We start from the raw sequence: 13,139 nt of genomic DNA on the forward strand, positions 1-13,139 counted from the left end.
CTCTGGTTTTTGATAGTTCTGCATTTTTGGATATTAAGGTTTGGACATGGAATGATAACTAAGCAAGGAGTTCTTATAATTGTTTCAAGCAAGGTAACCAAGCAACTATAGTTATCCAAATCTATCCAAAATCTAGGTGCATTGTTCCACAAAAGGAAGGCAATTTATCCAAGTCTCTTGTTGTTGCATCTACTAGCAGGGATTCTCACTAACCTAAGGTGAGGCAAGCAGTTTGTCTCCCCCAGGCAAAGGTGAGGGTGGCAAGAAGAGGTTGAATAATTTATGTAGGATGGAAGGGTTTGCAGGAAATTGAAGTCAAGGGCAGTACTTGATATACCGGATTTGTTGAAAATAGAGAAAAGAGAATAGAATTAGTTGATAGTCTACAAAACCTTGACAGGAAGTCCTGCAATTTAGATCGTGAAAAAGAGAGGTGAGAGAAACTAAACTATGGACAGTTGCAGCTTTTTCAGAAAGGAGAGATAATAAAAAAAACTAGAGCAACCACCAAATAAGTAAAAGAATGTCATCAACGACAATGATGATTTGGATTGAGAAGAGAGGAAATACAGATCAGAAGTGAGGTAGGACGGTGGTTGCAATGATATTTGGATGAGAGGAGATCAGGAAAGGTGTAATTGGAAGCGAGGAGAGGGAGAGAGAGATTGGAACAGGGTAGATGGAGGAAGGTGAGAGAGAGAATTGAATTAGGCGAGGTGGTTCCAGTAATATTTGCTTAAAAAATCAAACTATAGCAACTAATAGGTTCTCTAACTCTTGAAAGACTACTAAAGGTTTAGAAACGTTTAACCACTTGTTCTATATATTTTTGGGCTGGAGTTCTATTTCTTGGCACGCTAACAAATAATCGACTGTATCTCACTCATCAGATGAGGTAAAATATCTTACATGGCTAGTGCTGTGGACTTAAATGGCTTCAGTAGCTGTTACATGATTTGGACATCTCACTATATCAACCGGCCAAACTTATTTTGTGATAATTAGACAGCTTTGCATATTGCTATTAATCCTATATATCATGAAAGGACAAAGCAATATTGAAATAGATTGCTAGATTGTCTGTGAAAATTCCAAGTTGGCATAATGTCAAAGCAGTCTATGTTTCTAAACAATAATTGCTGATATGCTCACTAGGACTCTTGGTCATAATTATATTTTCCTCGGGCTTGGTTAATCTCCAGATTCCAACTTGAGGGGAGCCTTCGAAAGTTAACATGCACATACAAAATATGGCTGACCGTTATTGGAAAAATTAGCACATTGTTGGAAAGCCAATATGTACATACAAAACATTACTCACCACTTTTGGAAAATTTGGCTTGCAAAATTTGAAAATATATTTAAGATATATCTTGCTGCCATTCTTTGGAGATTTAGCACATATTAAATGTGGGTTGATAGATTTGGAAGGCCGTCGCATTTGTATATATTTCTTGTATATTTTTCTAGAACATTATTACTTAATATGTGCTAATATGGAGCAATAAAATTAATTCATTTCATAATTTTATAATTACATGCTAATTAGTAGTATTATTATAAAGTTTAAGGCATGTAATTACGTTATGCGATCACACTCTTGTTTAGTTTTATTGTTCTAGCTAGCCTTACAATAATACCTAGTTGGGTAGGTTCTTTTTGAACCGAATATGGTGGGACCCAGACCCAAGAGCCGATCCCTCTTAAATATGTTGAACCGAATGCGGGTATCCCACTTGAATTTTGCCAGGTACCCCTGAGCTGAACCTTTAAATTCCAACGGCTCTCTTCTCTCGGTTCCCACAAAATTTTGCCGTTCAGGATCCACGAGTCGGTCCTTCATTCCCAACGGCTATCACCTCTTCTTGGTTCCCACTTGAAATTTTTGTTTCTCCTCGATCTTTTTCTCCCAACGGCTTCTCTTCGTCATTCCTCCCTGGGGCTCTTTCTTACCAACGGCTCTTTCTCTTCTTCATTCCTCCCTTGGGCTCTCTCCCAACGGCTCTCTCTCTCTTCTTCATTCCTCCCTTGGGATCTCTCCCCAACGGCTCCCTCTTCTTCATTCCTCCCTTGGGCTCCCCCCTTCCTCCACCCCAACGCTTTCTGACTTCCAAGCGAACCTCTTTTCCATGTCCGTACAGAACCTCTTTTTTTCTCGGCTTCCTCCTTCTCCGCCTGATTCCGACGTACTCCGGCGAGTCCCTCACATGCCTCGCCGTCTACCGGGAGGGCGGCGCCCCGGCTGTCTTCGAGTCCCCCAGGTGCCCCCGCTGCACCCTCCTCGCCGTCCGCCGCCCCAGTACCAGGCTACCATGCACCAGGGCCGCCGTCGCCGCCGTTCCCAGGAGGACTGCACCTTCTGCGCCCTCGGCATGCGGATCACCTTCCTCGGTACGATCGCTTCTCACCCGCAAGGGTTCTTGATCTATTCCTTCTGTTACCCTGTTTTCTTGGATTGAACTGCTGTTAAGGTTTGTAGTTCTGGGTGTTATGGACGAATGCTCTAAACTCTGGACAAAAGACAAGGCTGAAGGTGGTGGGGAATGCTGGAGTGTTGTGCTGGTAATCTGCTCTCTTAACTGAGAAGATATTGTTTGAATTAGTAATCAATGGTTATTGTTGGAACATAGAAAAGAGAGATATGAAGAGGTAAAATACTTCATAATTGTTCTTTTCACTTTGGCTCTTTATGTTAGAAAAATATAATTTTTTCCAGGCCGAAGCTCGGCCCAGAGTATTTGACCCACCGCCTTGGGCCGCGCTAGGCGCTTGGCCCATGCGCGCTCGCGCGTCTTGGGTCGTGCCCGGTGCATGGCCCATGCGCGCCTGGCGGGCGCTCGCCTGTGCGTGCTCGAGCGTGCTCGCCCTTTCGCGGGCTGCCGCGTCCGCAGATTGCATTTTCTTGTGCTACCTTTTGCTGTCTTTTTGTGCCAACGAGACGTTGGCCCAAGAGGGCTATAAACCCCCCCTTTCTCCTCTTTTTGGGACGAAAATATTCTGAAAAAAATCTAAAAAAAAATGATCTTCCTCCTTTTGGTCACTTTTTGATTTTTACTTTTGCTTGTTCTGCAGCAAAGTTTTATTTTTTTTTTATTTCTTTCTTTGTTGGATCTGCAAGTCCGATCGGATTTGTGTTGGTTTCTTCCGAGACGTACCGAAGAAGAAGCTTTGGATCGTCGTATCTTTAAGAAGGATTGTCGAAAGATCCATATATGGGGCAAATACTTCTTTGGGACAGCATCTACGCGCTTCGACCTGTCTTTATTCAGGCTATCTTCATTTACATTTATTTCAAATTTAATATTAGTAGATCTATAATATTTATTCTTTATAATTTAAATTTATTACATGTTTTATAGAATAGATTTTTTTTGTGCTAAAATAGATTTCTTTTGATGCTGATCGGTTATTTCAATTTCAAAAATAAACCACGCAATAGCACGTATCCTGTAGGATAGTGATTACGGGTGTCGGTCCACAGGGATTGAAGAATAAGCTATTTTTCTTTTAAAAATAAATCAAAAAGAAGGATTTGCTAACTTGATTTAACTAAATTAAACTATGAGTACGGATGGGAATTTATCAGAGTAAATAGATCTAGGGTTTGGAATCCACCACATAGCATTGCATCAAGGATTGTGTTCTTAATTTTTGTCTTTTGGAGAGGCATGCAATTTTGGCTACAAGCCTTTTAAAATAAAAGCATAAAGAGTATTAGGAAGATCCATCTTCGGTGTAGCATGAAGTGTCTACCTAAGTATGCTAATCTAGGATGCAGCACACTTCATCTTCCTAGGCATGGATCATCTTAGACTGCTTTAGCAAACATGATTAGTAACTAGCATGCTCGAAATTTAAATATCATAAAGAAATATTTCATTGAAAATAAGAATTTAAACAAGCTCCAAAATAATAAAAAAGTAAGAACTACAATTGCCCTGATACATTGCTAGGGCTTCATCCAGCCCTAGATTGGATGTTTAGCCAAGCATGGCTTCCGGACGACCTCCCATCTTCATCTAAAAATCTTCCGCTCCCGCTATTCCCAAAATAGCCAAAATATTCTCTCCCCCCCTCCTTTCTTTTCTTCTTTTTCTCCCGAACAGAGGCTCCTCCTCTGTTCTTCAAACCGTGGCCTCCCCTTTCTTCCTGCCGATGGCTTCTTCATATAGACCCTCTCACCCGATGATGGATCCCTTGGGAGCGTGCCGGTGGGGATGCAAATCCGGGATACTCGATGGGAGGAGCCGCGGGATCAACGTGATGGCTGGCTCCGGATGCATCGCGAAAGAAGAAGCGGAGGACAGATCGCGGATGGATGGCTCAAATCCGGAAGAGGGGGACGGCTAGATGCTTGGGCTCATGCCTGATCTCATAGGATGCTGGAAGCGTTGATCATGGAGGAGATTTGGTTACGGGATGGCTGGGAAGATCGCTCCGGACGACTTCTTTCTTTGGACCGTGGAAGGAATGGATGCGGGATCGCCGGACGCCTGATGCGGAAGGATGGCTGACTCCGAGAGCGGCTGGGACGCGATGCTGGGAGGAGCGGAAGAAGGAGGTGGCCGGATCCATGGCGTGATACGCTGGGAGCATGCGGAGCTTGTCTCGGACGCCCGGAATGGCAGCCGTGCGGAGGCGCTGGTCACGGCGTGGAGATGGAAATCCGAAAGAGGAGATGCCGCACGTGGTTGATGGCGGAGGAGCTGGGAATCCGCTGCTGGGGATTTGGATTTGGATGAAGACAGCATGGATGCGGTGGCACGCGGTTGGGAAGCTGGAAAGGATAAGTAACGGGGAGGGGAAAGAAGATAAACAGTGGAAGAAGAAGAAGATAAACAGTGAACTTATATATATATTATTTATTAATTTATTTATTTATTATTTGATTTATATATACATAAATATATATTTGTAAAAACACTGTTCATATGAACAGTGTTTTCACGGGATACTGTTCATATGAACAGTGAATCCAGTAATTCTTCCCAAAAATTATTTTTATTTATTTTATTATTTTATTATTATTATTTATTATTATTATTTTTTGTTTTAAAATTATAAATTTTATATGAAGGCACGCAAGGCATTGGTTGGGAATTGACTTTGGGTTTGAGGTGGGTCATGATTGTTGATTTGCTTGAACTTGTTCTTGAGCCCAATGACATTTAATTTTTACTAAACCGCTTCAGATTGAACTCAACCAGATCAGACTGTGACTTAATAAAAGGGTTAATCAAATATTTTTCATACAATTATAACTTTCAATCTAACCAGGACCAAAGCCCATTTAATTATACCCTTAGCTTGATTACAACTCCATCAGGTTAATAAATCGGGTCAACACAATCTCCTCCTTATATATTTTTATGAAAGATCTCAACCAGAAGAGAGGCAAATTCAGAGTCTGTTTTAAGAAAAGTATTATTTATCTCTTACCATAATTTAAATTTATTTCATTGTTTATTCAATTTCATGGTAAAATATGTATTTATCAGTTTAAGAACATTGATAAGTGCTATAGAAAGATAACTAAATTATAAATTATTAAGCACTTATCACACCCCCAAACCTATGTTTTGCTAGTCCTCGAGCAAAATAGAATTAAAGAAAAGCTCTAACTCACTTTCGCAGGCATCACGGTTACATTTACCATATGTAACAAGGCTTTAAACCCCTAGGTTACCCTAGTGGACGAGTTATAGTCTTGTGAGGGTTTCCAGTGAAGATACCCACAAACTTCAATATCATTTATTGTTATGATTAATTTGTTGTTGTTGTTGTTGTTTTTTTTTTTTTTTTTTAATTCGATTGATGAAACTTCAAATTCCAAGTGCATACTAGCTAGGAAAAAAAAACTTTTTTTTAATTAAAATCTAATTTAAGATACATAAATGATAAGAATTTCAAAGCACACACGGTTTTATTTACTAAGTCAGCCCAAATCTTAGGTCAAGATGCAATTCAAGTTGAAGTCATTAAGTTTCCGTTAGAGAGTTGTAAGACTCATTTATACTGGAGTGCTCGGTGAAATCTGGACCGTTCACAAGCTAAGGCTTTGGATCTCCAAAATATTGCTAATATCAGTAGTTTCCAAGGATTGGTCGAAAGGACCTGTTCACTGATTCAAAATCATTTTATCTGTAGGATTTCGAGAGTTGTGGATATTTACTTTAGTACCTCACGGGCTTTATTTGTAATATTCCAGTTTACTCGAATTTTTACAACGACGGCTTTCACACTATTGTCTTTTTTAAGGTCAATATAGAGTTTTTTTTTTGTTCCTTTTTATATATATATTGTGCACTTTTACTCTTGTGGTGATTTCTCCGTGGAACGAGCAATCAGTCGACAACTCTCACACCAGTTGGCATAAGGTGTCGGGCATCAAGACTCCCCTACGGACTTATGCTCGGAGTTCTCATCACAAGCCCACTTGACCTTTGACAATAGGTAGCCCTTTTCGATGTTCCTGACTAAATCCATTATTATTGATGATTTTTTTTTTTGGATTAGATAAGTATGATTCATCAGGGTCCAAGGTTGCTACTATACTATCAATATAATGTCGAGCCTAGACCTTAGAAGTGTCGGCCAGTGTGTAGTGAAATTCCGAAGTATTAGCTTACAACTCCCTAAGAGAGACTTAATGAAAAAAAACTTAAATTTGTATTACTTCCGACTAGTCATTGGGCTTTTTAGATTTTATATACCTTGTGTGTTTAGCATTCTCGCATTAATGTATAGAAATGAGGTTTTTTAAAAACAAAAGCTTTTTTTTAATAAATTTTTTTAATTATTATTATTATTTTATAAAAAATGAAAATGAACACATTTTTTTTTTAAAAAAAGATTTTTTTATTTTTTTTATTTTTTTATTTCTTTTGATAAACCTGACATTATGAAGTGATAAACCTGACATTATGAAGTGAAAACGGATGCAAGAGATGCAAACAAAACAAAAAATGATTAAAAATACTTAAAAATATCCCCAAACCTAAACCTAACATTGTCCTCAATGTTAAAGAAATCTAAGAGAATTGGGTTGCCTCCCAACAAGCGCTAAGTTTATTGTCTTCAGCCAGACATAGTGAGGTAGTTTTTGCATCTCCTTCTATGAGGTCATCTATTTTGTCTATCATAAAACACTCAACTTCCCTCGCGGGTTGGTCGGCCGCATTGAACACATTTAATTTTACCTTCATGTTCCCAAATGATATGTTCATTACCCCTGTTCTACAATTGATGCACGCATTGGCTGTTGCTAAAAAGGGGCACCCAAGGATCACGGGGATTTGTTTCTTAGGATTAGGTTCATGTTCCATATCAAGAACGATGAAATCTACTGGGAAATAGAATTTATCTACCTTGACAAGAACATCTTCAATTATCCCACGTGGTGTTTTTACAGATCGATCAGCTAATTGAAGGGATACTGAGGTTGGTTTTAACTCACCTAACCCAAGCTTCTCATAAACTGAGTAAGGTAAAAGGTTGACACTTGCCCCTAGATCTAAGAGTGCTCGATCAATAAAATTATTTCCTAAGACACAGGAGATGGTGGGAGCACCAGGATCTTTGAATTTCGGAGGGGTGTTGTGTTGGAGAATAGAACTCACTTGCTCAGTTAAGAAGACCTTTTTGGGCACATGTGTCCTAGATTTTCGCTTTTGTGTACAAAGGTCTTTGAGAAATTTGGCATAGGAGGGAACCTGTCTAATAGCATCAAGAAGCGGAAGGTTGATTTTCACTTGTTTGAAAACCTCCATCATTTCCTCTAGTGAAGTTCCTTTTTTGCCAAAGGGAGAGGGTGAATTAAGAGCTTCAGGAAATGGGGCCTTTGGGATATGAGTTTTGGCAGAAGGTGGACTAGTTGAAGAGGAAGAAGAAGGTTTTAGATTTTTATTTGACACATTTTTATCCTCTTCTTCACCTTCCTTATTGTTGTCCTCCCCAATCTTATTGTCTACTACACGTCCACTCCTTAGGGTAGTCAAAGCATTGGCTTGTTCATGATGAATTGCATTTAGTTGATTTTCTTGAGCCATATATTGTCCCCTAGGATTACTTAATGGTTGGCTTGGAAGCTTTCCTTTCTCTCGCTTGTTCAGTGCATTAGCTAGTTTGCCCCATCTGGGATTCTAGCTTGGCGATTGATTGCGTGTGAGAGTGCACCAATTGTGTAATGGTTTCCAAACCTTGAAGGGCGTTCAACACTTTCTCCTCAAAGGCTGTGTTTCTTTGGGGTGGAGGAGGAGTATGTTGAAATTGAGTCGAGGGACGGTAAGGATGAATATTTTGTGGGGTTTGAAAATTCTGAGGTTTTGAAAAATTTTGGGAATAGGGTTGGGTAGCGTTCGAAGCTTGCTGCTTCCAAGAAAAGTTTGGATGATTTCGCCATCCCGGGTTATATGTATTGGAAAATGGGTCATTACCCGGTCTGGGCTGTGATTAAGCAGCATTGATGTGTTCTTGCATGAGTTCGGGGAATTGGGGCGCTGAGGGGCACTCATTAATAAGGTGGGATGGGCTAGAACAAATAGTACACACTTGTGCTTGGGAAGAGTTCATGTAATGCCCACCTATCATCAGTTGGTCAATCTTATGGGACAATGCATCTACCTTGCTAGACAGGTCCATAGAATGACTTATTTCACAAATGGTCCCTTTTCTTTGAGAACTCGGGGGTGCTTGACGAGAACATGAAGCATGGTGGAGGGAGTTTTCATTAAGATTTTCAAATAGTTGCCATGCTTCATGCTCATTTCGAAGCATGAAAGTCCCCCTGCATGCAGCATCGATCATCTGACGGTTTCGTTCAGTCAAACCGTCATAAAAACATTGCACTAGCTGCCACTTAGGTATTTGATGATGAGGGCATTTACGGATTAGGTCCCGAAATCTCTCCCAAGTTTCATGAAATTCTTCTCCCTCGGTTTGGGAGAAGCTTGTAATGGCACGTCTAAACTGGTTCGTTCTTCCTATGGGAAAGTATTTTTTAAGGAATTCTTGTTGCATTTGATCCCAAGAACGAATTAAGTTAGCTTCTAAAGAATTCAGCCATTGTTTGGCTCTATCTTTAAGGGAGAAGGGGAATAACCTAAGTTTCAGGGCATCATCAGTGAAGTTCTGAATCTTGACAGTGGTGCAAATCTCAAGAAATTCATCTAAATGTTTGTATGGGTCTTCGTTGGTGAGCCCATAAAAAGATGGGAGCATTTGGATCACACTAGACTTTATTTCATATTGTACAGCTGCTACCTCAGGTAATCGAATGCAAGATGGGGAAGTGTAAATAGTGGGAGTAAAGTACTCCCTCAGGAGTTTGGGTTGTTCTTCAGCCATCTTAAGAGGTGGGGATGATCCTAATGTTTTGATCTTAGCTCGAATGTTCCTAAGGGTTCGTTCTATTTCAGGGTCAAAAGGTAATAGGTTTTGTACTCTAGAACGACTACCGTGCATACACTAGTACTCGATCAATCAAGCATGCAAAGAGAGAAAAGCATATCAATCCTAGTCTTTGTCCTAAAATCACTAGACAGCTCCTAACTGGTTTGAAGAGGGCACCTAAGCCTCCAATCCGGTCTAATGAACCGAGTTGACCAGGTAAGCTCCCAGGTAAGTGGAGGGGTCACGATGCGTTCGCAAAGGTCCCACTTAAAACCCACTTGCCTCGAATAGATGAACTGTCTCCCTTACTGGGACAAAGCTTGCCTAGACATCAACTAAGCCACAGAGCGAAATTGGTGCAACCTTCGGTGATCTTCGTCCTATTGAGCTCGAATGTCCCTAGGGGCCAACGTCTAATTGATTTTAATTAAAGATGACACTATGTGAGATTGAGTTCACCTAAGTTGGGCAAGAGTCCGGTGATGAAATCCGGCTCTTATCTTGTTGGGGTGATTGCCCTTACTATGTGCAAATTGATTTGTGTATGTGTATCAAGCATGCATTCACAATTTTGCTATAATTAAAATCAAACAATCACCACAAAATTTCAAACCAATAATTAATTTAAATAAGAAAAGTTTAGAGGTTACCAAAGGAAATTTCCCCAGCAATTTAATTTTTTTTTTTTTGCAAACCTCTACAGCATTTCTTTTCCGGCAGTTCTCCTTTTGATCATCCCAGATTTTTTTCCTCGATTCCTGATCAAATAATATATATAAAAAAAAATAAAAATTAGTAAAGGAGAAAAAGAAGATAAGAAAAGTAACAATAATAAAAAAAAATTTAAAGAATTTTTTTTAATTTTTAAATATTTTTTTTAAATAAGAAAAATAACTATGCTAGCAATCCCCGGCAACGGCACCAAAAATTGATCGGTTATTTTAATTTCAAAAATAAACCACGCAATAGCACGTATCCTGTAGGATAGTGATTACGGGTGTCGGTCCACAGGGATTGAAGAATAAGTTATTTTTCTTTTAAAAGTAAATCAAAAAGAAGGATTTGCTAACTTGATTTAACTAAATTAAACTATGAGTACGGATGGGAATTTATCAGAGTAAATAGATCTAGGGTTTGGAATCCACCACATAGCATTGCATCAAGGATTGTGTTCTTAATTTTTGTCTTTTGGAGAGGCATGCAATTTTGGCTACAAGCCTTTTAAAATAAAAGCATAAAGAGTGTTAGGAAGATCCATCTTCGGTGTAGCATGAAGTGTCTACCTAAGTATGCTAATCTAGGATGCAGCACACTTCATCTTCCTAGGCATGGATCATCTTAGACTGCTTTAGCAAACATGATTAGTAACTAGCATGCTCGAAATTTAAATATCATAAAGAAATATTTCATTGAAAATAAGAATTTAAACAAGCTCCAAAATAATAAAAAAGTAAGAACTACAATTGCCCTGATACATTGCTAGGGCTTCATCCAGCCCTAGATTGGATGTTTAGCCAAGCATGGCTTCCGGACGACCTCCTATCTTCATCTAAAAATCTTCCGCTCCCGCTATTCCCAAAATAGCCAAAATATTCTCTCCCCCCCTCCTTTCTTTTCTTCTTTTTCTCCCGAACAGAGGCTCCTCCTCTGTTCTTCAAACCGTGGCCTCCCCTTTCTTCCTGCCGATGGCTCCTTCATATAGACCCTCTCACCCGATGATGGATCCCTTGGGAGCGTGCCGGTGGGGATGCAAATCCGGGATACTCGATGGGACGCCGCGGGATCAACGTGATGGCTGGCTCCGGATGCATCGCGGAAGAAGAAGCGGAGGACAGATCGCGGATGGATGGCTCAAATCCGGAAGAGGGGGACGGCTAGATGCTTGGTCTCATGCCTGATCTCATGGGATGCTGGAAGCGTTGATCATGGAGGAGATTTGGTTGCGGGATGGCTGGGAAGATCGCTCCGGACGACTTCTTTCTTTGGACCGTGGAAGGAATGGATGCGGGATCGCCGGACGCCTGATGCGGAAGGATGGCTGACTCCGAGAGCGGTTGGGACGCGATGCTGGGAGGAGCGAAAGAAGGAGGTGGCCGGATCCATGGCGTGATACGCTGGGAGCATGCGGAGCTTGTCTCGGACGCCCGGAATGGCAACCGTGCGGAGGCGCTGGTCACGGCGTGGAGATGGAAATCCGGAAGAGGAGATGCCGCACGTGGTTGATGGCGGAGGAGCTGGGAATCCGCTGCTGGGGATTTGGATTTGGATGAAGACAGCATGGATGCAGTGGCACGCGGTTGGAAAGCTGGAAAGGATAGGTAACGGGGAGGGGAAAGAAGATAAACAGTGGAAGAAGAAGAAGATAAACAGTGAACTTATATATATATTATTTATTAATTTATTTATTTATTATTTGATTTATATATACATAAATATATATTTGTAAAAACACTGTTCATATGAATAGTGTTTTCACGGGATAGTTCATATGAACAGTGAATCCAGTAATTCTTCCCAAAAATTATTTTTATTTATTTTATTATTTTATTATTATTATTTATTATTATTATTTTTTGTTTTAAAATTATAAATTTTATATGAAGGCACGCAAGGCATTGGTTGGGAATTGACTTTGGGTTTGAGGTGGGTCATGATTGTTGATTTGCTTGAACTTGTTCTTGAGCCCAATGACATTTAATTTTTACTAAACCGCTTCAGATTGAACTCAACCAGATCAGACTGTGACTTAATAAAAGGGTTAATCAAATATTTTCCATACAATTATAACTTTCAATCTAACCAGGACCAAAGCCCATTTAATTATACCCTTAGCTTGATTACAACTCCATCAGGTTAATAAATCGGGTCAACACAATCTCCTCCTTATATATTTTTATGAAAGATCTCAACCAGAAGAGAGGCAAATTCAGAGTCTGTTTTAAGAAAAGTATTATTTATCTCTTACCATAATTTAAATTTATTTCATTGTTTATTCAATTTCATGGTAAAATATGTATTTATCAGTTTAAAAACATTGATAAGTGCTATGGAAAGATAACTAAATTATAAATTATTAAGCACTTATCAGACTCTGAGCCATACCCAAGGAGGTCTCACCCTAACCCAAGTTTTGAACTCCATTAGAATTGAAGAGCAATAGGCTCAGGAGCAAAACCTCTATTGGATACAAAAATAATGCTTATAATGTAGAGGCCCCACCTAAGAAAAATCAGAATCGACCCTTTCATCATAACCAAAATAAACATTTCAAAAAGAAACCCTACAATCCTAGAAACCTGTCCAATCCCAGGAGCAGAAGAAGAAGAAGAAGAAGAAAGAGGAAGATAGTGGTCATTTCTATTTTGTGTGTGGCCGGATCAACCATTAGACTCCCCAGTGCTTTTAACTCTTCAATCCAAGAAGAAAGGTCCATACACAATCAGTGCTCAAGTCAACATGGTGATTTCCGATGTTGGCTCCTCTAAGACTGCTTTCAGATCTGTTTCCTTCACTCCTGAAGTTAACAAGACTTTACAAGCACTTGATTGGTGGATAGATACCGGAGCTAGTATTCATATTTGTTCGAATCGCTCCTGATTTTCTTCTTACTAGGTCTCAAGTGAAGGAGCTGTGATCATGGCAAATAGCTCGGAGGCACGTGTGCTAGGAGTGGGACATATGGACTTAAAGCATACTTTTTTGGATTGTTAGCAATATATCACCTAAATAAGTAAATAAAACTATAATAA

The 13,139-nt window shown here is 39.9% G+C and overlaps 1 non-coding gene across 1 annotated transcript; it reads left to right on the forward strand.

Annotated features, from left to right (window-relative positions):
• Positions 1-8,863: 8,863 nt before the first annotated feature.
• On the forward strand, positions 8,864-8,969 carry LOC120111806 (small nucleolar RNA R71). Its single transcript, XR_005513202.1, has one exon. It is a non-coding gene; the product is annotated as a small nucleolar RNA R71 (small nucleolar RNA).
• The last annotated feature ends 4,170 nt before the right edge of the window (positions 8,970-13,139 follow it).

Source organism: Phoenix dactylifera, chromosome 5, assembly GCF_051530095.1.
Source record: "Phoenix dactylifera cultivar Ajwa chromosome 5, Ajwa_hap1_PhDact_Kaust_v1.1, whole genome shotgun sequence".
Lineage (NCBI taxonomy): Eukaryota > Viridiplantae > Streptophyta > Magnoliopsida > Arecales > Arecaceae > Phoenix > Phoenix dactylifera.